General features: G+C 37.9%; 1 long non-coding RNA gene across 1 annotated transcript; it reads right to left on the bottom strand.

The window, feature by feature from the left end:
- Positions 1-8,016: 8,016 nt before the first annotated feature.
- On the bottom strand, positions 8,017-27,995 carry LOC135362121 (uncharacterized). Its single transcript, XR_010406555.1, has 3 exons — positions 27,638-27,995; positions 26,996-27,160; positions 8,017-9,622 (listed from the first exon to the last, which is right to left on the bottom strand). It is a non-coding gene; the product is annotated as an uncharacterized LOC135362121 (long non-coding RNA).
- Between the last annotated feature and the right edge of the window lie 3 nt (positions 27,996-27,998).

Consider the following 27,998-nt stretch of genomic DNA (forward strand, 5'->3'; position numbering starts at 1 on the left):
TTTTAGATTATAGATTCAATTTCATTGCTGGTAATTGGTCAATTTTCTATTTTTTCCTGATTCAGTTTTGGGATTTTATATGTTTCTAGGAATTTATCCATTTTTTTAGGTTGTCCAATTTTTTGGCATATAGTTTTTCATAATATTCTCTTAAAATCCTTTTTATTTCTGTGGTGTTGGTTATTTCTCCTCTTTCATTTCTGAGTTTGTTTATTTGAGTCCCCCCCCGCTTTTTTTTTTTGAATAAGTCTGACTGCTTATCAATTTTGTTGATCTTTTCTAAGAACCAGCTTCTGGTTTTATTGATCTGTTCTTCTTCTTCTTCTTTTTTAGTATTTATTTGGTTTATTTTTTTATTTTTATTTTTTAAAGATTTTATTTATTTGTGAGAGAGAGAATGAGAGAGAGCACGAGAGGGGGGAGGGTCAGAGGGAGAAGCAGTCTCCCCGCCGAGCAGGGAGCCCGATGCGGGACTCGATCCCGGGACTCCAGGATCATGACCTGAGCCGAAGGCAGTCGCTTAACCAACTGAGCCACCCAGGCGCCCTATTTGGTTTATTTCTTAACTAATCTTTATTATTTCTTTCTTCTACTGGTTTTGGTTTTGTTTATTTATTTATTTTCCCTTTTCTAGCTCCTTTAGATTTAAAGTTAGGTTGTTTGAGATTTTCTTGCTTCTTAAGATAGGCCTGTATTGCTATAAACTTCCCTCTTAGAACAGCTTTTGTTGCATCTCAAAGATTTTGGACTATTGTGTTTTCATTTTCGTTTGTTTCTATGTATATTTTGCTTTCCTCCTTGATTTCTTGGTTAACCCTTTCATTGGTTAGTAGTATGTCATTTAACCTCCATGTATTTCTGTTTTTCCCAGATTTTTTCTTGTGGTTAATTTCTAGTTTCATAGTGTTGTGGTTGGATAAGATGCATGGTATGACTTCAATCTTTTTACATTTGTTGGGGCTTGTTTTGTGGCCTGATATGTGATCTATTCTGGAGAATATTCCATGTGCAGTTGAGAAGAATGTGTATTTTGCTGTGTTAGGATGGAATATTCTGAATATATGTTATACTCATGTGGTCCAGTGTGTCATTCAAAGCCACTGGTTCCTTGTTGATTTCCTGTTTGATCTACCCACTAATGTAGTAGGGTGTTAAAGTCCCCTACTATTATTTATTACTGTTGATTATTTCCTTTATGTTTGGTATTACCTGCCGTATGTATTTGGTTGCTCCCATGTTGGGTGCATAAATATTTACAATTGTCATATCTTCTTGTGGATTGTTCTCTTTATCATTATTTAGTTTGTTTCTTTGTCTCTTGTTACAGTCTTTGTCTGATATAAGTATTGCTACTCCAGCTTTCTTTTCACTTCCATTTTCATGATAAATGCTTTTCCATCCCTTCGCTTATAATGTGCTTGTGTCTTTAGGTTTGAAATGAGTCTCTTGTAGGCAGCATTTATATAGGTCTTGCTTTTTATCAATTCTATCACCCTATGTCTTTTGATTGAGCATTTAGCCCATTTACATTCAAAGTAATTACTAATAGGTATGTACTTATTGCTTTTTTTTTAAAGATTTTATTTATTTATTTGAGAGAGAGAGTGCGAGCAAGCATGAGCAGCAGGAAAGGGCAGAGGGAGAAGCAGACTCCCCGCTGAGCAGGGATCCCAACCTGGGGCTTGATCACAGGCAGGACCCCGAGACCATGACTTGAGCTAAAGGCAGCCACTTAATTGAATGAACCACCCAGGTGCCTCATTATTTCTATTTTGTTACTTATCTTATGGTTATTTTTGTAGTTCTGTTTCTTCTCTTGCTCTCTTCTCTCATAGTTTGATGGCTTTCTTTAGTGGTATAATTAGATTCATTTCTCTTTGCTTTTTATATATCCAATAGCAATTTTTGATTTGTGGTTACTGTTAGGTTTATATGTAATATTGTATTCATATAGCAGTCTATATTAAGTTGATGGTTGCTTAAGGTTGAACTCATTCATTACTCCTCTTCCTCCATTTTTTAGGTGTATAGTTTCATACTTTACATACTTTTATTTTATGAATCCATTGACTGATTTTTATAGATATATTAATTATACTGCTTTATTTTTCCCACATCTTTTTTTACTCTTATAGTCTTTCCTTTCCACTCATGAGTCCCTTTTATCATTTCTTGTATGGCTGGTTTTGAGGTCATGAATTCCTTTAACTTTTGTTTGTGGAATCTCTTTATCTTTCTTTCTATTGTGAATGATAGCCTTGCTGAATAGAGTATTCTTGGCTGCAGGTTTTTTTCCTTTCAGCAGTTTGAATATATGAAGCCTATTTCTTCTGGTCTGCAAAGTTTCTGATGAAAAATCAGCTGATAACCTTACTGGGTTTCGCTTGTATGTAACTGTTTTTTCTCTTACTGCTTTTAAAATTATCTTATCACTACTTCTTGCCATTTTAATTACTATGTATCTTGTGCAGCTTCTTGGGTTGATTTTGTTGGGGGCTCCCTTTGCCTTCTGGATCTAGATTTCTGTTTCCTTCCCCAGATTTTGGAAGTTTTCAGCTATTATTTCTTCAAAAATATTTCCTGCCCCCTTTTCTGCCTCTCTCTTTTCCTTCTGGGATCCGTATAATGTGAATGTTATTATGCTTGATGGTGTTGCTGACTTCCCTAAGTCTATTTTCATTTTTTATTATTTCTCTCTCCTGTTCAGCTTGATTGCTTTCCATTACTCTGTCTTCCTGATAGCTGATCCATTTTTCTGCTTCTTCTGGTCTAGTATTAATTCCATTTAGTGTATTTTTAATTTTGGTTTATAAAGTTTTTCATTTCTGATTGGTTCTCTTTTGTTTTCTTTCTCTTTGTTGAGGGTCTCACGTGAGGCCCTCCACTCTTTTCTCAAGTCAGGTGAGTATCTTTATGACCATAACTTTAAATTCTTTATCAGCCATATTACTTATCTCTGTTTTGTTTTGCTCTCTTCCTTTGTTTTTATCTTTTTCTTTCATTTGGGACATATTCCTTTGTCTCCTCATTTTGTCTAACTCTCTGTGTCTCTATGTGTTAAGAAAGTCAGCTATATCTCCTGCTTTTGAAAGTAGTAGCCTTATGAAGAAGTCCTGTAGTGCTCTGCAGTGCAGTGTACCCTGTTCATCAGAACCTGGCGGTTCAGGGGTGTCTCCTATATGTGTTACATACCTCCTACTATTGTGGCTGAGTTGCTTTTGCCTTCAGTCCAGTCAACAGCAATGGCTCTTTTGTCTGTTGTGGGCAGGGTTTGGTCTCTGTGTTGTTAGTGGGCCAGTTGGGAGACACCTTGGGCTTGAGTTGAGTCAGATGAGGCACTGGCCAGAGAGGCAGTAGCACTGAACTACAGGGTGTTTTCCCTGTACTGTCCCTTAAAAAGCTTTTATTGGTGGGTGGGATTGTAGTCACACCAGATGTCTGCCCCCAGGCCATTCCTGGGGCTACAGTTGGATTGGTATGTGTGGTTGTCTTCCATTCTCCCCAGGGCAGGAGTCACTTTGGAGTGGTGCTGGCCCGTCAGGGCTGCTTGCACATTGACAGACTTGTGGCACCACTTTGGATAAACTCCTGCCAAAGGCATATGGGAAGTGGCTGGGCTGCAGGGGAACAGAGGGTGGGACACATGGTGCAGCAGGTCCATGCTGGTCCACTGTGGAGTTGACCTGCAGCCACTTGAGAAAACTCCTGCTGAAACCTGTTGGGTTGGAGGGGTGGGTCCACAGAAGAGTGCAGGGGTGTGGTATACTGTTTCAAGCTAACTGGAGAGTTGGTGCTATGCTGGTTCCCACAAGTGTCCATGTATCCATGCTGGGGGCATGGAGGAGGGAAATGGTGCCCCCCAGGTCTTTTGTTCTTGGAGAAGTCTTCCAAAGAATCCTGCCTTTCTAGCACATGCTCTGAGACTAGTAAATAAATCTCCTTCCCATATACCCCAGGTATTTTTCACAGTGTTGTTCTATGCTGTATATCAGTGGGGCTGTTTTTTGTGCTGTTTCTTTAAAAGCACAGACTTCACCCTCCTGGCTCTCCCAGAGCCTAGCCTATGATTTTTAAAAGTTTCAGGTGTTAATCCCCACTGATTATTAGGCTCCTCTGGTTTTCAAAGCTGAGTGTTATGGGCATTCACCTTCCCAGTGTGGGACCCCCATGCTTGGGGTGCCTATTGTGGGGGTCTAGTCCTGTCCACCATCTGTGCCCACCACATCCCTCCCTCCTATGGACAGTTCTGCAGGTCTATTTGGCTCCCAACTGCTTTTCTGCCCTTTCTAACCTCTTTGATGTAGCCTCTTCTTTACATTTAGTTGTGGAGAGTCTGTTCTGCCATTCTTTGGGTCATTTTCTGGGTTATTTACACTGATACGGGTGTTATCTAGCTCTATACATGGGACAAGGTGAACTTAGGATTCTCCTATTCTGCCATTTTCCTGAGATGTCACTTTATATTCTTTGAGGAAGGTCTTGGTTATATAATTTTTTTTAGCTTCAAATTTAACAAATTTAACCTTTCTCCTATGTAAAACAAGAACTTTACTGTGCTTTTTCTAATGCAATCCTATACTTACAGATCTTTGTTAATTTAATATGGGTGTAGATTATAGGTAAGAAGTACAATTTTTTTTTTTTAGAATTACATATCTTTTTTCAAGTGATATTTGTTATTCTTGTGTCAAATGTTAACATGTGTACACAAATTTCTTGGATTCACTCATATGAAGGCTCACTATAAAAACATTTATTCAAAATTTTCCATTTTTTACTTCTCAATTTTAATTCTTGACCCCCTGAATTATGTGTTAAACTTTTCAGTTTCTACATCAGTGCGGTAATTTATAAACACTTGCATATCAGAAAATGAAGATTTCAGTTGTCATTTGCTACCAAGCCTTGTCACTTTGCAGAAAAGGAAAAAAAAAAAAAAAAAGAAAATAAGAATCCATTATTTCTTAGTGTTTGATGTTGCACAGGTTTATTTTTAAAGCCAGCCTGGAATTTGCTTTAGGTTTCTTGTATTTTGTCTGGTCCCTAAGTAACCTTCATATCTTTGGGCCTGGATTTTAGTAATTTTTTTTATCCTTAGTATTTCACCAAGTTTACCAAGATATCTGAGATACTAAATATTTTGAACTAGATTGTTTCATTTCTAGGTATTTTAAAGTACTTAATTTTGCTTATTATAGGTAAAATCATTTTAAGAAGTATTTTAGAGTAAGTCCTTTCTTCGCTTGTGCAGAAGAATTTCTTTCATAAGTCTGCATCTGTTTTATTATTATTATTATTATTATTATTATTGGTTGTTTATTTGCTTATATATTGTTCTTTGTGCTTATCCTTGAAAAAAGAATGCTGAATCCTTTTAACGGGTCTGGTTTAGTTTATTAAAGGGGGAATGGATTCCTGTAGATGTCTCTCACTGCCTCCTTGAGTGCTAATAGAAGGTTCCTTTTATTCTTGAAGTGGAAGGCAAATATACATAACTTCTAGAACAACTTCTAGCTTTTAGCAGCCCTGACTGTAGTAACTTGATCTCACTCTGTTGCCTGTCACTGGTCTCTAGGATGATAATTTATTTTGGATTATTCTAATTTTTTTTTCTCCTGAAATAACATGAAAATTCTTTACTTTTCAAGAATTACAAGCACTGTCCTTGGCTACGGTACAGTTTCCATGCACCACTTCCCCCCTAACCTCCCTTTATTCCCCCCTCAGCTTTATTGAGGTACAAAAATTAAGGACAAATTTGTATATATTTAAGATGTACAATTTGATGGCTTTGTTTTTGTTTTTTTTATATGACGGAGAGAGACACAGCGAGAGAGGGAACACAAGCAGGAGGAGTGGAGGAGGGAGAAGCAGGCTTCCTGCGGAGCAGGGAGCCCGATGCGGGGCTCAATCCCAGGACCCTGGGATCATGACCTAAGCCGAAGGCAGACGCTTAACCATCTGAGCCACCCAGGCGCCCCGGATTTGATGTTTTGATATACATATATATTGTAAAATAATCACCACAATCAAGCTGATTAACATTTATCACCTCAGTTACCATTTCAAAAATTGTGTGTGTGTGTGCGTGTGTGTGGTGGGACACTTATGATTTACCCTCTTAGCAAATTTCACCTAGGTTCAATTCCAGATCAGGGAAGTCTTTTTTATTCTTCTCTGCCTACCAAACTCCCCAGGGCATCCCCATCCCCAGTCCCTCTTTATTCATATTGCTTTACCAGGAACTGAATTTTTTGAGTTTGAAGGCTATAGATACTTAGAGGGTAGTAAAGTCTAAGGCAGTAAAGTCTTGAGGTATCACTGAAAGTAGATTTCAGTAAATGGACAGTAGTTCAAATTTATGGTTGGCAAAATCCCTGCATCTCTGTATGAGGGATGGGTAGTGCATGTGAACTGCAACCTTGCTCAGCCTTCTTCTTCTTAGATACTGCTCACTTGAGGGGAAAAGTATATGATGGCTCCAGTGGTTTCTCAGGCTAGCCAGTGTTCAGACCCTGAGAAACAGTTGTTTTAATGTTTTTCAAAATGTTTTGACTTAGTACCTTTTTTAAAAAAGATTTTATTGTTTATTTATTTGAGAGAGAGCACAAGCAGGGGGAGCAGCAGAGGGAGAGGGAGAAGCAGGCTCCCTGCTGAGCAGGGAGCCTGATGCAGGACTTGATCCCAGGACCCTGGGATCATGACCTAAGCAGAAGGCAGACACTTAACTGACCGAGCTACCCAGGTACCCTATGACTTAGTAACTTTTAATCTTGTCATATTAATGGAAAGTTGAGAAAAGTTATTTCTGGGATAGTTTAAGCGGTAAAGTTTAAGACATTTTATTCTTAGCACAAATAGCATCTATATCAGTAATGATTTTTACCAAGGAAATGTAATCTTAAGGCTTAATTTACTAATCAGTGAAATGTTTATATTACCCCCCCAACTTAAAGATTTCTGTATATTCATTTTTGATATCATGAGTTATAAGAAATATATATATTTGGTCTTCATCCATGTTTCCTGGCTCAAAGCTCCCCAAACCCATGAAACTTCCTGAGCAGTAAGAGCAATAGGAACATCTTTTCTTATAATATTTGGGCTCTTGTCCTCAGCTCCTGAAATGGATTCAGAGCCATAAAAATGAAATGGGTGTACTGTTATTCCTAACAGGCTCCTTTCCACAACTGGGCTTATGAGGTAACTTCTGGAAAGCAACTGAGGATGGGGGCTTATTATCAGGGGAACCAAGATGAAATCAGTCCTATCCCTGATCCCCACCCTGACTTCTGGGGAGGGGCAGGAGAGGGCTGGAGGCTGAAAAAAATTGTCAATGACTAATGATTTAATCAGTAATGTAATGAAGGCTCCATAAAATCCCAAAAGGACAGTGTTCAGAGAGCTTCTGGGTAGGTGAACGTGTAGAGATGTAGGGAGAGTGGTGAATCACAGAGGGCATGGAACCTCAAAGTCCTTTCCCCATACCTTGAGGAACCACTGGAGGCCATCACATACTTTTTAAAAAAAATAAACAAAATAGACAATACTTTCACTAGATTCACCAAGAAAAAAAGAGAGGCCTTAAATAACTAAAATCAGAAATGAAAGATGAGATGTTAAAACAGATACCACTGAAATACAAAGGATCAAAGAAAGTAGTATGAACTATTACAAGCCAACAAATTGAACATATGAGATATGGATAAATTCCTAGAAATATACAGCCTACCTAGACTGAGTAATGTAGAAATAAAACATCTGAACATAAGAATAATTAAGGAGGTTGACTGAATCCGTTGTCAAAAACCTCCCAACAAACGAAAGTCCATACCAAATGGCTTCACTGGTGAATTCTATGGAAGACTTTTTTGTTTTTTCCTACTGAAGATTTAAAGAATATCAATCTTTAACTCTTCAAAAAAAAAAAAAAATCAAAGAGGAGGGAACATTTCCAAACTCATTTCATGAAGCCAGCATTACCCTGATACCAAAACCAGACAAGGACACCACAAAAAAAATTACAGGCTAGTATTACTGATGAATATAGATACAAAAATCCTCAAAGAAATATTAGCAAACTGAGTCCAACAATACATTAAAAGGATGATATGCCATATTGAGTGGGATTTATTCCAGGGATGTAAAGATGGTTCAGCATTCACCAATCGATCAGTGTGATACACCACATCAATGAAATGATTAAAATCACATAGCTTTCTCAATATAGAAAAGGCATTTGACAAAATTTAGCATCCATTTATGATAAAAACCCTCAAGAAAGTAGGTATACAAATAAAGTAAATGGGACAACACACACACACACCAGAAGCCTCCAATGATAAGTTGAAGATAAATAAATCATTAAATCATTTTTAATGGGTTACATTAGGATTTATTCCCTAAGGAAGTGGATATTGAATAGAAAGGTTTAAAGAATAAATTAGAGGGGCGCCTGGGTGGCTCAGTTGGTTAAGCGACTGCCTTCGGCTCAGGTCATGATCCTGGAGTCCCTGGATCGAGTCCCACATTGGGCTCCCTGCTCGGCGGGGAGTCTGCTTCTCCCTCTGACCCTCCCCCCTCTCATGTGCTCTCTCTCTCTCTCTCATTCTCTCTCTTTCAAATAAATAAATAAAATAAAATCTTAAAAAAAAAAGAATAAATTAGAGAGGAGCATCTGGGTGGCTCAGTCAGTTAAGTATCTGACTCCTGTTTTTGGCTCAGGTCATGATCTCAGGGTCATGAGATCAAGCTCCACATCAGGCTCCATGCTCAATGTAAGTCTGTTTGAGATTCTCTCTCTTCTCTGCGTCTGCCCCTTCCCCACTCAAAAAATACATAAAATATTTTTTTTTTAAATATTTTATTTATTTGACAGAGAGAGAGACAGCGAGAGGGAACACAAGCAGGAGGAGTGGGAAAGAGAGAAGCAGGCTTCCCGCGGAGCAGAGAGCCCGAGGTAGGGCTTGATCCCAGGACTCTGGGATCATGACCTGAGCTGAAGGCAGATGCTTAATGACTGAGCCACCCAGGAGCCCCCCAAAATACATAAAATCTTAAAAAGAAAAAAAAAAGAATGAGTTAAGAGATATGAGTTTGGGCACTGAGTGGCCTATAAAATCATGGTTCCTTCAGATTCCTTGAGTATATGTAAATACACACACATGTGCGTGTGGGCACATACACAATAATACACCTAGAAAATAACAGGATTCACTGTAACAATGCATAGCAATGTTCAAATGTATTTAATAGTTTGATAACTGACTTTGAGAGATCAATTTCAAAAATACGATGGGTTAAAAAACTATAATTTTTCTGAGATTTAACTGTAGTTAGGTATCTGTTAGTCTCTCATATTAATCCTTTAAAATGGATACTTTTGCCAATTAATGGACATTATATGAATTGTGATGTATTGATATGCACGAAATAGAAGCCCATCTCTGTGCTTAAACTTGTAATAGCATTTTATTTTCCTCAGATAACAAGAAGTCTAAAGGAAGGGAGTCTAGGCCCCTTCTATCACTTTGTTCCATTATCCTCATAGGGAAGGTTTTATCTTCATGCTTGTCTAATTATAGAGGCAGGATGGCTTCTGCCTCTTCAGTTGTGCTTTAGGCTGGAGAAAGAGAAAGGGACAAAAAGAATGTTTGTATTAGAAAAACAAAAATAATGCCAGAAGTCTCTTAGCAGAAATATACTTCTATCTCCTTGCCTGTACTTTTATTACAATGCTACTCTTGGCTGCAACAGAGTCTGAGAAGGTATTTTATCCGGGAACACTGCCAACCTGAACAAAAAGGGGTCCTGTCAGTAAGGGAGAAGTGGAGAATAGCTCTTAGGTAGGAAATTAGGACTGTCAAAGGATTCACGGAATTCAGAATGCTATATAATCACAACCAGCATTTAAACAGTCTCAATTTTCAGAGTAATACTAAACATTAATAACTATTCATTTTTGTTATATTTTGGGGTTTAATTTTTTATGAATAGCCATGGTTAATAATGAAATATAAATACACGTCTTATAAACTTTATCACCTACATCATAGTAGTAAGAATGAGGTCATATAGGACATTAACAGCTTTTTATGTTAGAATTTTCTTTTTTTTTTAATACACCTAATTAAATGGTAGTTTTAGGGTCCAATACGAATCTCCTTCGGACAACATCTAAATTCTGAATCATAGGACCTAAATCCAAATTCTAAAGATTTTCTAAGTTAATTACCATTATCAGTTTCAAATAACATTTCTTTAATGTCCACATACTAACAGTGGAATACCAAGTCCTAAATTAATTCTTTAAGCTAAATGTGGAACATTTATTCAAGAAATTCTTGTGTTTTGTATATCTTTTCTAGCCTTAACTAAAGTTCAGTATTTGTTAGATTAGTTTTTAAGGTATTAAAATTGTTACCTCTTAAGAAACATTTTTTGACACTTATAAAAATACTTCTTACTGTATTCTTTCTCTAAAATATGAATCTTAGTTTCTCTGGATTTCTCAAAACCAGTCTTTAATATTGGCAATCAAGTTAGACAGATTTTTCAATAACATTTAAGTGGCAAGGGGAAAAGAGAAAATAAAGATAGAATATCTGTTCTAATGTTCTAAATGGTTCTCAGAAGTGAACATAGTACATTTTTCTGAATGCAAATCAAATACTAATTTATACTTAATGTAATACGATATTACAGATTTACATCTAATTTCAAATCCTATGTGAATTCAATTAGAATTAATTCTATCTCATCTTACACATCTTATTGAATACATTTTTTTTTTCCAAATCTAATTCTGATCCTGGGAATTTGAAATGATTTGTACTTTATAAACATTCACATGCAAATATGATGGGGTGTCACATATCATGTGCACATGGTGTTTAGATATGATTTTCTCCAATTATAAAGAAAAACATAGAATCTTGCATATAAAAACTTGACCCTTCGTTTATAGCTAAAAAATTTAGAAATATAGAGAAATGCAATTAAGAGAATAATCAAGTAAGAATTTTTAAAAAGCAAAATCTGCAAAAGGCAATGTGCTCCATCTGATACATGCACATATAAAGATAAATGTGTATTTTTTGATATATGATATATGGATATATAAATCTACAGTGATATTCTGAAGGAACAGAATTGACAAATGAAATCATTAAATAACTTTTTCTCTCACAATGTCCATTAAAGTGTGCTCCAGAGGGTAATTCTTCTCCTTTCCCTGGATAAAATCTTGGTTGGTGTCCCATAGCTGTCTTAAATAATAAAAATCCCCCTGGTACTTTAGTTACTTAAACTATTTTAATTCTGAAAGTGATAGGTACAACCAGAGTATAATAAAAACTACAAGCTTCATTTAAAATTAAAGCTTTTGCACTCACCTAATCAGCCACGCAACAGAAGGCAGGCCTGAGGTATACAATACGGCTTGGATAGATATTCCTCTATTTTCCCAACTTGTCTTTCTCTCCTCAATTGCTAACTTGCACTGTTTCTGATCACATCAGGGTTCAAGATGGTGGATAGAGTTAAGGGCATAGGAAAGCTCCTGCCTGCTGGTACTTTCGTGAGTTGCCATCATTGCTGTCTGGTTTGGCAGGTGTCAAAGCTGACTCTTGGTTTTTTCCCTTGCAGGGTATATCAGTTCCTTACAAGATTCCTCAGAACATTTACTTCTGTCTCCATTCATTGTTAGGCATCTCTCACCTACAATTCACTGTGATTTGCTTCTCAGCAGGTCCATCTCTTCATAGACTCTCTTTTGGGATCCTGTTGCTTATTAGGAAGTCCTTTTGGATGAAGCTCATTTAAGATGACTCCGGGCACCCTTATGTTTATTGCAGCATTATTTACAATAGCCAAGATATGGAAGCAACCCAAGTGTCCATTCATACATGAATGGATAAAGAAAATGTGGTGTATATATACAAATGAGTATCACTCAACCATAAAAAAAAAAAAAAAAGTGAGATCTTGCCATTTACAACAATGTGGATGGACCTACAGGATATAATACTAAGTGAAATGTATTAGAGAGAGGAAGACAAATACCATACGATTTCACTTATAGGTGGAATTTAAGAAACAAAACAAATGAACAAAGAAAAAAAAGACCCCACCCCCCAAAAAAAGCCAGACTCTTAAATATAGGGAAAAACTGGTGGTTACCAGAGGTGGGGTAGGAAATGGGTGAAATAGATAAAGGGGATTGAGTTCATATATTGTGATGAGCACTAAGTAATATATAGAATTGGTGAATCATAAACAAACAAAAAAACCGAACATTTTTTTTTTAAGATTTTATTTATTTGATAGAGAGAGAGTGAGAGCGCACAGGCAGGGGGAAGCAGCAGAGGGAGAGGGAGAAGCAGGCTCCCCAGGGAGCAGGGAGCCGACTCGGGGACTGATCCCAGGACGCCAGGATCAGGACCTGAGCTGAAGGCAGACGTTTAACCAACTGAGCCACCCAGGCGCCTCAAAAAACCAAACTCTTAAATACAAGAACAAACTGGTGGTTACTAGAGGGGAGGTGGATGGGGGGGAATGGGTGAAATAGATAAGGGGGATTAAGTGTACACTTATCATGACGAGTATTTAGTAATGTACAGAATTGCTGAATCATTATATAGTACACCTGAAATGAATAGAATACGGTATGTTAATTATACTTCAACAAAAAAGTTTAATGGCTACAACTGTTTTAAAAAAGAAAGAAAAAAATGACTCCAGGCCAACTTTTACCCCCATATGTGTGGCTCCCACCTTCACAATTTATCTATGGTCAATTTTCAGTTATAAATTACTTTTCAAAACAAAGCTCTCTATTCTGTTGTCACAACTGGTAGTTTTCATATGTATACAGATGTGTTTTAATTAATAAAATTGAAATTAAGTTCAAAGCATCACTGAGTCATAGTTGTTTTGCAATAATGAATACAGACCAGAAAAAAAAAAAAAACTGTATGTGTAGTGAACATTATTTATTGCTTTTTAAAAACATGGAGATCACTAAAATAGGCCAACATACTTCCTTTACAGATCAAAAAGCGAAGAATCAATTTAACAAAAGTTGTTTTTGGCCAGGGACAGTGCAAAGCTTTATATGATGCATTCAAGAAAGTACAGGGTCTAGAGTCAGACATATGTGGCTTTAAAAACTCCGTAATATATTAGTTACAAGAAGTTGACCAAGTTCAATAAAGTATGTAATCTCAGTTTCTTCTTCCATAAAATGGGGATAACAGTCTAGCAAATATATTGTTTTGATAATTAAATAAAATGCAAAACATATGATATATATCACATAATAACTCCTTATTCATTGTTAATTAATTTTGCTTTCTAACACTGGTCAAAATTTTTTTTTATAATTACAGTGGTGGCTTCTTTAGGTCTTCACCCTTTTTTTTTTTTTAAGTAGGCTCCCTGCTGCGTGTGGAGCCCAATGTGGGGCTTGAACTAAATGACGCTGAGATCAAGACCTGAGCTGAGATCAAGAGTCAGATGCTTAACTGACAGAGCCACCTAGGTACCCCTCAAGTATTCACTTTTAAAAAATGATTTCTGAAGTTAAAAAGAGCATTACATGAATACACACATACACACACACACATTTATATATTTACATTATTTTCAGGTCATTAAATTATTACAATGCAATATTTAGCAACTGCATATATGATGTAGTATTAAAATGGGAATCTTTGTTTTACTATACTACATAAAACAAATTTTAAACTGTCAAACTATTTTTTACATTTTATTTTTCTAGATAAAGCAAAGGAACCAGTAAAAGTATGCATGGACTTCTACTGAATTAATCTTTGGGATTAGTAAAACAAGTAGAGAAGCTCTTATTTTCAACCTAGTAAGGGAGACACAGCCCATTGGATTAAAGTTCTCCAAGACATGTTGGGAAGAGAACTCTGTTAGAACTAGAATACTAGTCCTAGGGCTTTTATGATGCAAATCCTCAGTGTTTAGATGTTCACAACTCCTCCTCTTCAACTCTAAACAAGTTATTCGAGTTGGTAATCCAGTAATAGTCAAGCTACTGCTAAGTGGAATGGCTAGTATTGTATCTGTAGCCACCGTATTTATCCAAAGAGAAAACACTAGTATTTGCCCCATGTACTTAGTGTCACTATGTCAGTGTGTCATTGTAATACTTCCTTGTTTGTTTATACTCCTCTCATAAATATGCATTAATTTCAAGATTCTGGGTGTAATGTATGCTTAATATGCTTTCTCCATGTGGTTAACAATGTTGTGAAGCATTAGTACAAGCTTCTGACCCTTGATCTTATTTTTCTCTTCCAACACAGATCCAGAACAATACTGCAAGAGTCTACTGTATAACATCTAGATCAAATTCTAGAAAATGTCTCCCTCTGATATCTAAGATTCTAATATACTTTATGTTTAAATATTTTTTTTTAAGATTTTATTTATTTATTTGACAGAGAGATAGACAGAAGAGCACAAGCAGAGGGAGTGGCAGAGGGAGAGGGAGAAGCAGGCTCTGCACTGAGCAGGGAACCCGATGTGGGACTCGATCCCAGGACCCTGAGATCATGACCTGAGCCGAAGGCAGACGCTTAACCATCTGAGCCACCCAGGCGCCCCCATTATGTTTAAATATTAACGAAACCTAATTCAGTGGGCTTTGTATGAGATCAATATTATTACTTTCCAGGCCTACTTTATATAGGCAACAAATACTGTCCCTTCAAAACTGCTAGTGTTTTGGGGCACCTGGGTGGCTCAGTCAGTTAAGTGTCTGCCTTCAGCTCAGGTCATGATCCTGGGGTCCTGGGATTGAGCCCCACATCAGGTTCCTGGCTCAGTGGGGAGTCTGCTACTCCCTCTCCTTCTGCTCTTCCCCCCACTCGTGCTCTCTCACTCTCAAATAAATAAAATCTTAAAAAAAACCAATAAAGACAAAAACAAAAAAATGCAAAATCCTAGTGTTTTGTTCATAATAAGCCAGTGTCTTGAGTTATCTCTTTTTATGAAAAGTAAAGGGACTTGTGATGTTAATTGGAAGTATCAGTATAAAATCATTTTTAATATATGTAAGTGTAGTTAATATATTACATATAAATACACTTGAAATATCTCTATATACATTTCCTAGCTCTGTCCACTGAAAGGGCTTAGAAATTATGGCCCATAAATAGCAATAAATAAGGCAAAATATATCTTGGTTTCTAAATATGATTCTTCACTAAAAGGAACAGGGTTCCTTGGGGGTGAAAGGCAAATTCCAGAGCTGAGGAAGAGAAAGAGCAAGATATAATTGGAATACTCTTTTATATGAAGAAGCAAAAAAGTGTTCAAATAATCAAAAGCACATGTCAAAAGGATAAGCAAACCATCCTGAAGGAGCTCCTCCAGGGCAAAGCAAATAATTTGAATGTCAAAACAAAGAATATTAGTAGTAGATTCTATCCCATTAGATGAAATAAGAATCTAGGAGTACCTATTGACATAAACTTTAAAGACAAATAAATAAGGGGACTGATATTAAAGGCTTATACATTTATTCATTAGCTTAGTTCATTCAGTAAATTTGTATCATACATTTGTAGCCCCAATGACTTCAAGGAGAACCTACAGGGTAGAAGCCTCTTCCCGACTAGGATAAAGCCTAGAACATATGCCAATCATTCAGATACCTCTTTAGACACTAAGCAAGTGTTAGTATACTGGAAACTTCCTGGGATGGGGAAAGCTCTGAGTATGTATTCCCAATTCTGCATGGTTACTTTTTTTTTTTTTTTTTTTTTTTTTTTTTTTAATTTTTTTATTCTTATGTTAATCCCCTTACATTACAACATTAGTTTTAGATGAAGTGTTCCATGATTCATTGTTTGTGCACAACACCCAGTGCTCCATGCAGAATGTGCCCTCCTAAATACCCACCACCAGGCTAACCCATCCTCCCACCCCCCTCCCCTCTAGAACCCTGTTTGTTTTTCAGAGTCCATCGTCTCTCATGGTTCGTCTACCCCTCCGATTTCCCCCGCTTCATTCTTCCCCTCCCGCTACCTTCTTCTTCTTCTTCTTTTTTTTTTTTTCTTAACATATATTGCATTATTTGTTTCGGAGGTACAGATCTGAGATTCAACAGTCTTGCACAATTCACAGCGCTTACCAGAGCACATACACTCCCCAGTGTCTATCACCCAGTCCCCCCATCCCTCCCACCCCACCCCCCACTCCAACAACACTCAGTTTGTTTCCTGCGATTAAGAATTCCTCATATCAGTGAGATCATATGATACATGTCTTTCTCTGTTTGACTTATTTCACTCAACATAATACCCTCCAGTTCCATCCACGTCGTTGCAAATGGCAAGATCTCATTCCTTTTGATGGCTGCATAATATTCCATTGTATATATATACCACATCTTCTTTATCCATTCATCTGTCGATGGACATCTTGGCTCTTTCCACAGTTTGGCTATTGTGGACATTGCTGCTATAAACATCGGGGTGCACGTAGCCCTTCGGATCCCTACTTTTGTATCTTTGGGGTAAATACCCAGTAGTGCAATTGCTGGATCATATGGTAGCTCTATTTTCAACTTTTTGAGGAACCTCCATACAGTTTTCCAGAGTGGCTCTGCATGGTTACTTTAATGCTGTATCTCTGTCATCTCCTAAAGTTTGGTGCTGCCAAAATGTCCATATCCTCCTCCCACCTCTCTTGCCACAGCTCCCATAATTTCTCCTCCCAGGTTCTCATCCAGTTACTCTCATTCTGCCAGGCACTTAGGAATTGAAAAAGCCCTTAGGTTCCAAGTTAAGAAAGAACATTTGAGTTCTGGTGAATAAAATGTAATTAAGATCTCAAATATAACTCTACTACTCTAAATTAAAAGAAACAAACAAGTCACATAAAACATGCTATTAAATCATGATTTTCATTAAATATTACCTAGTTCTCAATGCCAACATATTTAAAAGTAGGCTGAAAAATCTATTATAAATATGCTAAACAAAAAATTGAATTGAAAACTGTATGTCAGAAATTAATCTTTTCAGCGTATTTCCATTGGTGTAGTTTGCATTAAATATAAATGATTATATTTAACATTTTTTTGTTTTGAGATGAAATAATTGGAAACATCCTAATGGCTATAGGATATAGCTATAGTGGTGAAGAGTTAGTTTATGGCTATTAACTAGGATAAATATGTCATGGAAACTTCTCTGAAGACAAACGTCACATTAGTTAAGTTATAACAAAAGAAGATATCCCTTGATTTATTTAACAATGACTTATTGAGTGTCTACTGTATACTACCAGAATTATGTACTACTATATAGCAGCACTACTATGGTGGACCATATGTACTAGGTGATGAATTATAACAATGTCTTTGTCTTAAAGAAACTCACTAGTGATAAAAAACAGACCTGTAAATCAGTAAATGCAAAGCCATGTCTCAAGTGCACAAGTCAAGTTACTTGAGTAACTCTATGGATGGTGGGCAGGCGAGAATGAGAGAAAGCTTCCTAAAAGAGGGAATGCTTGAGGTGCAGTTTAAGAGATGAGTCAGTTTATCAGCCAAGAATAAATAAATGAGAGGCTATTCAACAGAAGAAACAGCTTATACAAAGTCACAGAGGCACTGACTAGCATGGAGCATGGTGAGAAAGGATCAGGGGAGAATTAAAATTCAAGCAGGGTCCAATTTGCGGAAGACCTTATATAGACTAACCTAAGGGGTAGTAAAATCAAATGCATAAAATAATATAAATGAAAATTACCTCGTCTCTGACATGTCATGTTCCTTACTACTTCAGGTCCTAGATAGTTCTTTTTTCTCTGTCTGAAAATTCCTTCCCAGATTTTTTCACAACTAGATGTTACACCTCATTCAAGTCCTGGCCTAAAAGTTATCTCCTAGGAGGGGTGCCTGCGTGGCTCAGTTGGTTAAGTTGGTTGAGCGTCTGATTCTTGATACCAGCTCAGGTCAAATCTCAGGGTCATGAGATCGCTCTGTGCTCAAAGGGGAGTCTGCTTGAGATTCTCTCCCTCTGCCCCTCCCCACACTCGAGTGCGTGCGTGTGCATGCTCTCTCTCTAATTAAATAAATAAATCTTTAAAAAACAAAAATTATCTCCTAGGAAACATCTTTCTATGCCATCCAACTAAATTATTGCCACCCTAACACACCACCTATTAACCTGCCAATTACTTTGTTTTTAAGTCAATATAGAGAGATTAGAAACACAGAATAAATGCCAATTTCACAACTTCATATAACATACCAACCTGCCCTTGATTTCTAATGTCTTTATTTGTAAACTAGACCGAGAAAATCGTGGATATTGCTAAGCAACATATAATGTAGTACTGACTCTAGGGATTTGTTGGCTGGCAATCTTCCTTTTATCCTGGTAAGATATAAACACATTTTGTTCACTAGTAGCCATATGAAGGACTAAAGTAGAAGAAGCCCTTTCAGAGATATTTGTATTTTATTGTCTCAAAAGGATAAATCTTTTTTTTTTTTTTTAAGATTTTATTTATTGGGGCGCCTGGGTGGCTCAGTCGGTTAAGCGACTGCCTTCGGCTCAGGTCATGATCCCGGAGTCCCGGGATCAAGTCCCGCATCGGGCTCCCTGCTCAGCGGGGAGTCTGCTTCTCCCTCTGACCCTCCTCCCTCTCATGCTCTCTGTCTCTCATTCTCTCTCTCGCAAATAAATAAAATCTTAAAAAAAAAAAAAGATTTTATTTACTTATTTGACAGAGAGAGAGAGACAGGGAGAGAGGGAACACAAGCAGGGGGAGTGGGAGAGGGAGAAGCAGGCCTCCCGCTGAGCCGAGAGCCCGATGCGGGGCTCGATCCCAGGACCCTGGGATCATGATCTGAGCTGAAGGCAGACGCTTAACCGACTGAGTCACCCAGGTGCCCCAAAAGGATAAATCTTTTAACATAAAATTGTCAAGCAATATGACAAAACATACTGAAACATTTTGGAGAGAGCAGAAAAGGTGTTTCTAGCCCTTAGAATCATATGTAAATCTTCCTACCCTTGAGGAGAGACAATTGTCTTCAGAGAAAAGGACTAGGAAGTAAATCTCCATTAGTATTGGGAAAACTTAAACTTCTTTTATTTAGCTTCCTGCTAAAGTGGGAGCTTCAGGGAATGTTTATATATAAACTGACATCCTTTAAAATATTTTGGGGCCTTTAAGAGGAAAATGCAATGTTTATTCTTCTCGTGGTCTGCAAGACATCTAAATGAGTCCCTGAACTCTTACAGTCACCCAATGAAATTACCAAGTGCATGGAATCCTTTACCTCTTCAATTCTGATTTAGAAAAAAACCCCAAAACTATTGCTACTAAATGAAAGAATTACTTCCTTATTTCTAGTTCTCCTATCAAGATTCTGTAGACAATAGAAATAAAAATTTTTAAATGGCCTAAGTAGGAAGCATCATTATATTGTAATAAAAATATGTTCTCAAAATTTTGAAATTTTATTAAAATGGCAGTCTTTATACTCTAAAAGACTTTAGAATATGCAAATTCTTTAAGACTCAAAACTAGATGGAATTATATGTTCTCAATATTTTGAAATTTTATTAAATGGCAGTCTTTATACTCTAAAAGACTTTAGAATATGCAAATTCTTTAATTAAGACTCAAAACTAGATGGAATTCATTTAAATCCAGACCATATATAACTACTAATTGACCAATTATTGCAATATTAACTGTAGGTAAAATATTCATAACTGTCTTTAAATAACAGTCTGAAATTCATTAAACATTTGTGTAAAATTTTAAAATGTATACTTTTTATATTTACTTTTTCATAGTGTAGTTTTATTTACACAAAGTATATATATTTTTTCTTTTAAAGATTTTTTATTTTTTTTATTAGAGAGAGAGAATACAAGCAGGGGGAGCGGCAGGTAGAAAGAGAGGGAGAAGCAGGCTCCCTGCTCAGCAGGGAGCCTGACGTGAGGCTCAATCCCAGGACCCTGGAATTATGACCTGGGCCCAAGGCAGCTGCTTAACCAACTGAGCCACTCAGGCGCCCCTACACAAAGTGTATTTTGCATTAAACGGATATTGATTAAATTTGCATTACACATTTACAATATTAAAATCGTGACAGTGGTCTTAAAATATCTGACAGCTTTAGGGTCAGTGAATTACTCAAGAAAAGGCTTCCATGTTTTGAAAGGATCCAGAGCAATCCCACCAAATCAACATGAGGGAACAATGGGAGTTGATTGAATGAGCACATGAGATATTGAGAGTGCTTATGAGAGGTAAGTAATAGTCCTATTATGTGCAGTCCTGTAAAGTCAGATGTGGAGAATGTGCTAACAGAGCATTTGCAAACTGAAATCACTTGAAGATATTACACTGACGATGGAGACCCAGGCTTTGAGTATTCATTGCTGATATGAGAAAAGAGGTGAAGGCATTAATGCTTAATGATTTAGCTAACGTTGATCCACAACAAACAAGTCACACTTTATAAACAAAAATGTGCATTTGGCTTCTTTATGAAGCTATGCTAACTTCATGTTATCCTTTCTTTCTCTTGATGTCCTAATTTTTGTGGCCCATAGTTTGTGGAGTACATCCTTCTCTTAGGAAGCACATGATAGCTTTGCTTTTTACCCATTTTCTGCTGATTCCCCTAATGTCCACTTTTTTTCAGAGATTATAGACAATGGCTTGCCAAACCTCCAAATTATTTTATTGCCCTACAATTTAACTGAGATAAGTTGGAAGATTAAGATGGTCTAAGAATTAAATGCTTTCCAATTATCCTATGACCCATCTTAAACTACAATTTTCTCTTAAATTTAAACTCCCTCTTTTACTTTTAAAAATATTCTCAATAGCCAAAATGGGAGACAACTGCCTCAAACCAACAACAGCTTCCTGAACTTCTTGCTGTTCTTGACCTTTTGAAATACACTTTTAAATTCTGGGTTTACTTTACTACCATCAGTTGATTCTTTGCTTAATATAATAGACATTTTCATAATAAATGATGTATATATATACATACACATTCATTGTAGTTATGTTTCATTTTTTCTCCTAGTACTGTATTCTCCTTTATTCATTCAACTTCTGTCAGGAATACAAACATAAGCCATGCTCTCAAAGAAGTTATAGCTTACAAGTGAGGCTGAGATAAATCTAATGTTATAATGAAAGGCAGAAAGAAATGTCATGGATCAGATAGCATTTCATAGGAATTCAGTAGATAAGATTACTTTCAGCTGATTATATATAAATAAAAAACTACTGAAGAGATTTATTGAGGTGGACTTTCAAATAATTCCATATCCAAGCAAATGATTGGGCTTCAGTGGATCTATAAATTACATGAATGATATGTAATATTTGGAAGATATATGTATACATGCATCTGTGGCAGGGCAGAAGGACAGGATAAGATCACTAGTATTCATCATAGTCTGAAAAACATACATGACATTCAAAATGGTTAAAAGCAAAGTACGTCACACAGAGCAGTATTTGGAGAGGCTTCAAAATTATTAAAATTAGTATGATTAGAATTACATTCTCATTGTCTCCAATTGTTCATCAGCATTTTTGCTTCTCAGCAATCTGGCTGAGGAAACATGATGAAGTTTTCTTTGAATTTTTTTTTTTTTAAGATTTTAGTTATTTATTTATTTGACAGAGAGAGACAAGGCAAGAGAGGGAACACAAGCAGGGGGAGTGGGAGAGGGAGAAGCAGGCTTCCCGTGGAGCAGGGAGCCCGACGCGGGGCTCGATCCCAGGACCCCGGGATCATGACCTGAGCCAAAGGCAGATGCCCAACCGAATGAGCCACCCAGGTCTTTGAATTTTTTGAAATATCCTTTCCAAAGACTAGAAAACACATCTGATTGTTCCTTAATATTTCAAAATAGAATTTGTTGACTTTCTTTCCATCACTTTCTTTAGACCTAAAAAGATTGTTCACTACTGACAAAACTGAGTCCATGATAATACTGTCTCTTTGTGCTTATTCCTTGCAATGGAAACTGCTGGTATTTTAAATTAACAACAAAAATGATAAAAAAAAAATAGGCAAGATTAGAATTTGGGCAGTAGATGTCATATTAAAAATACATGTAGGATATTTTAAGTCTATTTTAAAATTTATGATGGGAATTGATGGGAACCTGAAGATACATCTACAGAGATCTATAAAGAAAAAAGTAATAGATTGAGATGTCCATTTGGAAAAGAGAAGGAATAATACTTTGAAAAAAAAAGCAGCAGTTAGAAAGTAAGAGTGTTTTTTAGATAGAGTTTTCTATAAGGATGAATGCATGAAAAAATGGCAAGATGGTTTTAAAAGATTTAGAATCACAAAGTATAAAGTGACAGCAATTGAACTACTCATTCAAATAAGAAAAAGGGGGGGCACACATAGCTATTTCATGGCATGAAATTGAAGTATTTGAATTTCTCAAGTGTTTAAAAAAATCTGGTAAGAAGGGCCTAAAGTATAAAAGGTATGAAAATAACTTTTTGAGTTTAGTGGAATGTGAACTGATGATAAAAGATTGACAGGCACAGAATAAGTAAAAAGCAAAACATTAAAAAAGAAAGATAAATTCAGATATTGACATTTAAGTATACCTGCATAGTACTCCATAAGAAAGTATACATTTCCAGATCCAAATACAGTATTAGCCTTTTGTGTTTTGTGCATATGTTGAATAGATAGCAAAAGTATCAAGAGTTCTTACTAAAATACCCATTATTCTTTACAAAAAATATTACAATGACTTTAAAGTCACAGAACAACAACAAAAAACATTATCATGCTTTCTTTTATTGAGCTGGTCAAATTGCTCCACAAACTGTGAACTCTGTAGTTAAAGTGAAGCAATTATTTAAATGTTTTTGGCAGTTCTCTTCCCTGCCTTCGTATATCCTGTATGGTCCAGGAACTTCATACAAAAATGTGCGAAAGGACCAAAGTCACATCATTCAGAACTTTCTACGAACTAAAATGATCTAATACCCTCGTAGACTTAAGTAGTCATATTTCGCCTGTCCCCAGATCTTTTACAAAGGGCTAGGTGACTAACTGACAGTGCTGTTTGAAAGGAAGTTCCTTAGTTGTGGAGACTTTGGACCATATATTCCATCCCAATATTATAAGCAATACTAAGACATAATAAAATGGTTCTAAAATATGCAGAAGCACAATCATGAACATTAATTCTAGACTACAGTGAAACAGTTCTGGCCCTCCTATGTAATTTAATTGATATAAAGGTTATAGTCATCAAAATATTTGAGGTTTTCAGGTAAAGAGAATTAGCACTATAATGTAGTTTGATAAGATACCAAATGAAATATGCAGTTCTGTGCAAGTGTTTGGAGGCATCTCAGCCCCTAAACTTTCCCCTCACTAACTTCAAGAAGCTTGATTTCTCAACATTCAATCCTCTCCTTGCAATACAATCTTTTTCAGTGATCTTTCTTCTCTTTTCTGCCTACTAAGAGATTTTGTAAAAATGGAGTTCAGTGTTTTTCTATTACCACATTTAGCACAGTGCTGGGTAAGGCTGAAGAGCCAAGGTTTCAAAGTGTCCCCGTATCTATCTTCATAGCCCAAATTCTCTCCCCAGAACTTGGGCTTGTATATCCAGTCACTGTACTTAAGCTGTAGATACCTACGCAGTTACCAGGCTGGGCCAAGAAACGAGCAGATAAACATAGAAAATCCTCCTGGAACATCTTTAAGGCAAAGTTGGGGGAAAAATCATATTTTATACCCATATAAATATGAACTGACTACAGAGTAGAAAAATCATATGAATTTTTAGATAAAAACTAGAGACTTCAAATAAGATTACTCTTAAAAAATAAGATTATTCTTGGCTGGGGGTGGGCGAGCATACCATTGTTAGAGATATTTTGATAGAAAAGTCTGAGAAGCTCAGTATTACGCTAAATAAATCCACCTTATAAATATGGATTAGCATTTGTGTGTGTGAATAATGAAGCAGAAGTGAAAGGAGGTTTAATAATAGGAATGGCCACAGACAAACTATGGAGTTGGTCAAGTTTATCATACATTGCCATTATCATCACCAAGATCACCTCTCAGACCCTGTCCCAAGCTCTTGAAGAATCTGACTTCTTAACGTCAGCCTCATTGCTAAGCATATTCCGTCTTTTCTTCATCAATATGTGCTCTTCTGCATTCCATTTCCTTAAGACATTAGTATGAGTGTAAAGAGATAATCATTTAGTACTAAAGATAAAAATCTGTGTTAAGGTGGTAGTCATATAATGAAATTTTATACACTATCACTCTGGACATATCTGTCATCAGGTAGAATTCTGTTTAGCATTTATACTGTGCAAGAGAATGCGCAAAGTGATAAGAATGCTTTTCTTTCTTCAGTTTTTAAGATTGTTAAACTATTTTTTAACAGCATGCAAAATCTAGTGCCATATTCTGCACAGAGTGCTCATCAATGAAATAATTCTTTCTTGACACAGGCATCAAACCCAGAAAGGGTAAAGAAGACAAGAAGAAATGAAGCAAATGTGAAGGATACCAGAATAGAAAGTAATCAAATTAGTCTGAATCTAGCATTTTAAAATGATTGTAATTTCAGTCATGTTTTTCACAGCACTGGAAACTTGAACAACTTGGAACTCACAATTATGTGCTTTTGTCCCTGAAAAGTTAGCAGAGGCATCTAACCAACAATTTATTTGATGACAATATATCTGACAGAAAATGCTGTTTTTTTACTCCCAGGAAACAACCTAACAAGTCCTCAGAATACATGTAAATTTTTTTCATGCATTTATTTCATGCATTTAAAATGCATCCAAATTTTAACCCTGTTATATATATTATCACCTCCTTTTTACAGATGAGGGAACAAATTCTGAGAGGTTAGGTGACTTAGTCCAAGTTGTATAGCTAGATGCAGCATCCCAATTTCTAAGTCCCCAGATGGTTCTACATGATCCCTTTACACCGACAGCACACAAGAGCCAGGCAGGAGCCAGAAACAACGCAATAACTGACACAGGGAAATGCTAATATAAGGAATTATTAACTAGTAAAAGGGGAGTGACTACTAAGAGAGGAGATCACTAACAAATACAGGGGTAGTGGTTTAGGGAGCAGCCAGTACCTCTGAGGCTGTGGGAAAGCCCCCAATAATAACTTAGGCAATAAGTCAGAAGAACCATTCTGCCCATCCCTGTCCTCTACGCTACTAAGACAGGGAGACAGATCTCATTGGAGATAATGTGGCTGTGGCCCAACTGACAGCAAATGAAATTCGTTGAGGTGTCACAGATTGGGCTGGTGAGGAAACCACCAGCTGCGGTGTCAGTGAAACTTGCTAGGAATCCACCCACTGGGATGCCAGTAAGGCTTATTAGAAAGCCACACACTGGGAACGAGCCAAAGTTAATGAAGGGTAGTCAAACACTGGTCTCTTACACATCACTGGCCAGAAAGCCACTCACTGACCACACCATAGGAGCAAGAAGAAAAGCACTGGTACCAAGAAGAGGCCTCTCTTTTTATGCAGTGTCCCTCCAGCATCTTCTACTGACAAGTCCTAACATTGGGCCAACTGAGAACAAAGCAATGTTTACAGGTTCCAGCTCTAAATATCACAATTCAGGGCAAAGAAGATGAATAAGGAGCTGAGAAGCACTAAACTGTTGGCACATACCTCAATGACTGTTCTGAGTTCTTGAGGGGGAAATGCTTTTATGCCAAACTCCTACTCCATTTTTTCCCTAATTTTCCCTACAATAAAATGCAGACCCAACCTCTGGGGACACTAAGTACTGATCACTGGTATGATACATGGTTAAGTGCATGAAGAGAGTACAATGCAGTGAATGAGACCAGGTCTGAAGCCAAAACACTTGGGTCTGAATATTAGCTTCAGCACTGATTAAATTTGCAGCCTTGCAAAAGACAATCTCTGTATGCCTCAGTCTTCTTATCTGTAAAAGGGGATGATAATAATACCTACTTCATTAAGATGTTGGGAGAAACAAATGTAAAGCCTATAGTACAACATCTGGCACGTGGCTAAAACTTGATAAATATTAGTATTTACCCATTCATGTCAGTTTGTAACGTGTTTGAAAATACATATTCAGTTCCCATTTTTAATTTCCATGTAGGTCTGTATCTCATAATGCTAAAACCCAACTTGTTTGGGTGAGCTTGGGCTATGTTCCAAAAAGCCTTCCCCCTTCCTGGGCATTGCCTTCAGTTCTGGTTTCAGATCCTGGCACTGCCCCTGGCTCACTGAATAATCCTCATCAGCAGGAGCCAACTCAGTGGGGGATCCATCTTCTCAAGGGAAAAAAAAAGACACGTTTAAATAATTCATGTTTAAGATCTCTTCTAGTTCTGACTAAATTTGATCCCCCTCTTCCCCAAATAGTGAGCTATACTTGAGAGGAAAAGAGGAAGGAAATTACTATTTTGAGCGCCTACCCACCTGTGCCAGGCAAGCATTTGTGTGCATTACCTGATTCAGCCTCACACGGTCCTATCAAATTAGTACTTTTAACCCTGTTTAACAAATAAGGAAACTGAGGCTCACAAAGGTCAAGCAATTAACTCAGTATCACATTCTTGGTAAGTAGCAGAGCCTGAATTCAAATCTGGTCTTTCTGTTTGGGTGGGCTACACGTTTTTAACTGTACTTACCTCCCACACTCTCTTCATCTCAGACACTGAAAATCTCAACTGCTCAGTGCTTTTCAAGCTTTGCTTTAAAGAGAAGAGTGGGTGTGCGACTTTTTTTTTTCTTTCTCAAACGTATCATTTTGAAATAAAGCAAATGAAATTCATTTACCAGTTACAGGAATTTCAAAAATCACTCCTAACATCTTACACAAAATTAGCGTTCTAGTGAAAATCGGCAGCCGTCCGGCATCTTGGCGCCCCTGTCCTCACCTCTCCTCCTGGCTGCAAACTTGGTGAAGGGAAAGGAGCCTTGGCGGTGGGCCTGCGAGCTGAGTTCCAGCCCGGGTTCTGCCGCGGTGTTCAAGCTCGCTCCGAGCCGTCTTTTCCTTCTCTGGAGCACGAAGTGGTCGCGCCAGGACATCTTAAGGTTTCTTCCTAAGGTGCAAGCCCGAGTCTGAGACTCTCCTGGGCGAGGACGTGCCCCAGGCGTCTCCGCCGCAGTTTCCCGGGGGAAACAGCCCACTTCGCCCAGGAGGCTGCTCGAGGCGACCGCTCTCCCGCCCCACCCCACGGCCCCTCGCTCCGCGCCTCCTACCAAGGAAAAGTGAAGCCCCCTCCCCTACACGTCCCCGGACTCGCCTTTGAGCCCACAACTCCCCTCGGCTAAGTTCCCATCCCGGCCCGACGCGCGGGCTGAGCCTGCACCGCGCGAAGTGACGCTCTGCCTCCCCGCTGTCTGGGTAACCAGACTGTACTTCCCTAACTTTCCGCTCCTCTGAGGGGGAATTCTGAGAACTCTGCGACAAGTTCGACTGAAAACGTGAGGAGACAAAGCCTCTCTCAACAGAGAACTCCTCCGCCTCCCCCCGGCGCGCCGCGCCCAGGCCTCCCCCATAGGTCCACGGGTCCCACCAGCTCGGCCTTCCCACGGCAGGGCCCCGCGCCAGGGGGCTCGCCGCGCTCCCGCCAAAGCCGCGGCCCCGGGGGCGCGCCGCAAGCCCAGGTCTCGCTCTTTCTGCTCCCGCCGAGCGCTAGTCTGGAGGAAGTCGGCGCGTCTCACGGCGCAGCAGCCTAAGGAGCCGCGCGGCCGCTTGGAGGCTGAGAAAAGGTCCGCACCGGGCTCGAAGCCCTTCCTGCCGGCCTCCCCACGCCGGGCCTCGGCTGCCCTCCTTTCCCGCTCCCGCCTCTTCTCGTAGGCTGCCAGACGGACCCAGCCTGCCTCTCTCTCCGCCTTCACTACCGGGTCAAGCTGCGGAGGGAGGGAGCGGAGACA

This window comes from Mirounga angustirostris, unplaced genomic scaffold (assembly GCF_029215605.1).
Source record: "Mirounga angustirostris isolate CCGP_5_RB_7025 unplaced genomic scaffold, mMirAng1.0.hap1 SCAF_12, whole genome shotgun sequence".
In the NCBI taxonomy this organism is placed as follows: Eukaryota; Metazoa; Chordata; class Mammalia; order Carnivora; family Phocidae; genus Mirounga; species Mirounga angustirostris.